The 2,475-nt window shown below is 35.6% G+C and overlaps 1 pseudogene across 1 annotated transcript; it reads left to right on the top strand.

The window, feature by feature from the left end:
• Window positions 1-228: 228 nt before the first annotated feature.
• LOC147371355 (prostaglandin reductase 2 pseudogene) lies at window positions 229-1,396 on the top strand (annotated as a pseudogene). Its single transcript, XR_015164775.1, has one exon. The product of XR_015164775.1 is annotated as a prostaglandin reductase 2 pseudogene (transcript).
• Window positions 1,397-2,475: the final 1,079 nt, after the last annotated feature.

Raw genomic sequence — 2,475 nt, 5'->3', positions numbered from 1 at the left:
TTTTGGGAGGCTCCAAAATCACTGAGGATTGTGACTGCAGCCAGGAAATTAAAAAACACTTATTGCTTGGAAGAAAAGCTATGACCAACCTAGAAAGTGTATTATTAAAAAGCTCCCGAGCTTGTCAGCGGTGGATTCTTTACGGTCTGAACTACCAGGAAATATTGCTTACCACCAATTAAGAACCTACTTAATGTCATACCTGGTGAATATGGTTTGCTTGATGAGTTATTTTATACAGAAGTCTTGTGAGACCACTGTTCAAACAAGGTGATGATTGTATAAAGAGTGGTATTGAATTCCAGACCTGGAAAAAATGGTCATCCGGTGGCAGAAAATTTCCAAGTAGAAGAAGTAAACTTACCAGATTGTGTCAATGAAAGACAAGTACAAGTCAGAACTCTTTATCTTTCCATGGATCCTTACATGCGTTGTAGAATGAATGAAGACACTGGCAGTGACTATATAACACCTTGGCAGCTGTCTCAGGTGGTTGATGCTGGAGGTGTTGGGATTATAGAAGAAAGAAAACACAAATTTTACAAAAGGCGATTTTGTGACTTCCTTCTATTGGCCCTGGCAAACCAAGGTTATTCTGGATGGAAATATCCTTGAAAAGGTAGACCCACAACTTGTGGATGGACACCTTTCATACTTTCTTGAAGCTATAGGGATGCCTGGTTTGACTTACTTGATTGGGGTACAGGAAAAAAGTCATATAACTGCTGGATCTAATCAAACAATGGTTGTTAGTGGGGCTGCTGGTGCTTGTGGATCCTTGGCTGGGCAGATTGGCCATTTGCTGGGCTGTTCCAAAGTCGTGGGAATTTGTGGAACACCTGAGAAGTGCCTCTTTTTGACTTCAGAATTGGGCTTCGATGCTGCAATTAATTATAAAGAGGGGAATGTTGCAGAACAACTCCATAAATTATGCCCAGCTGGAGTGGATGTTTACTTAAACAATGTTGGCGGTGACATCAGTGATACAGTGATAAGTCAGATGAATCAGAACAGCCACATCATCCTCTGTGGTCAAATTTCTCAGTACAACAAAGATGTGCCTTATCCTCCACTACACCCTGCTATAGAAGCAATCCAGAAAGAAAGAAACATCACAAGAGAAAGATTTCTGGTGTTAAATTATAAGGATAAATTTGAGTTTGGTATTCTCCAACTGAGTCAATGGTTTAAAGAAGGAAAGCTAAAGATCAAAGAGACTAGAATAAATGGATTGGAAAACATGGGAGCTGCATTCCAGTCCATGATGACAGGAGGTAACATCGGAAAGCAGATAGTTTGCATTTCAGGAGATACCTCTTTGTAATCTCAATAAACATCTTCATCAAGGAAGTACATGGATTTCTTTCAATTCTGCTGAAAGATTTCAAGACACAGTAAAAAAACCCTTTAGAGTATAGATCGCTTTGCTTTAAATGTGATAATAGGTGATATTTTCTTAATTGTACAACATAATTCCCTCCTATACCTTCAATATCATATATTTACTCTACATCCTATATGATTATTTACAATAATAGGTTGATGTCAACATGACCTATTTTTCCTTCTTTTGCTAAAACAAATATTACATGAAATTTATATCAGATATTCAGAAACTGTTGGAGATTTATGTAATTTTAATAGATCATACAAAATATTTTTAAATTAATAGTTTTTATAACTTTATAATGTTTGTTTAAAATAGAATGCTTGAAAAGACACTTACAAATATGTATTCAATTGGAAATGCTTTACATAATTCTTGAACTGTAGCTTGATATAAGAATAAATGGGATGGTGTTTCCATATTGTGTTGATGGAAAAGGGACTTAATGGCAGGGTGTGTGTGTGTATGCGCAGGATTTGGGGAAATTCAGAGCTTGTGGAACAGTTTTTGGAGTAGAATAGAGGCTTTATGTAGGAAGTAGTGTAAGTTAAATAACTGAGACTGGTTAGGTTGATGGAGGGAGATACTACAGAAGATGATCTATTTGTGTTTTGCCAAGTAGTCCACAGTATAGCCTAAAAACCGAAATCTATATTGATAAAAGCCTATGTTTATTTTAGGTTAGTAGGTGCATACTATCAAATAGTTACAAAGATTTCAAGAGAAATAGGTATAGACATCACTTCAAGTTTTAGGTGATGAAAAAGATTTAAATACAGCTTCAAAAAATGACAGAACTGACTGAGGAAAAGTAACAAATGGTTGTAAACATGAATGTTCAGGACCTATTAATGTATCTCTATATAAGAGCATTTGTTTTATTCATTGTAATCAACCCTTTAATACAGTAAAATTGAGGATTTAAAAATAAATAAATAAATAAAAAAGCAGAGATAGTACTTTGCCAACAAAGATCCATCTAGTCAAAGCTATTTTTTTTTCCAGTAGTAATGTATGGATGTGAGAGTTGGACTGTAAAAGATGCTGAGCACCAAAATACTGATGCTTTTTAACTGTGGTGTTCAAGA

Source organism: Bos grunniens, chromosome 5 (assembly GCF_055505025.1).
Source record: "Bos grunniens cultivar Pamir isolate PY7600 chromosome 5, Bosgru_T2T1.0, whole genome shotgun sequence".
Classification (NCBI taxonomy): domain Eukaryota; kingdom Metazoa; phylum Chordata; class Mammalia; order Artiodactyla; family Bovidae; genus Bos; species Bos grunniens.
This window is presented reverse-complemented; position numbering and strand designations above follow the sequence as displayed.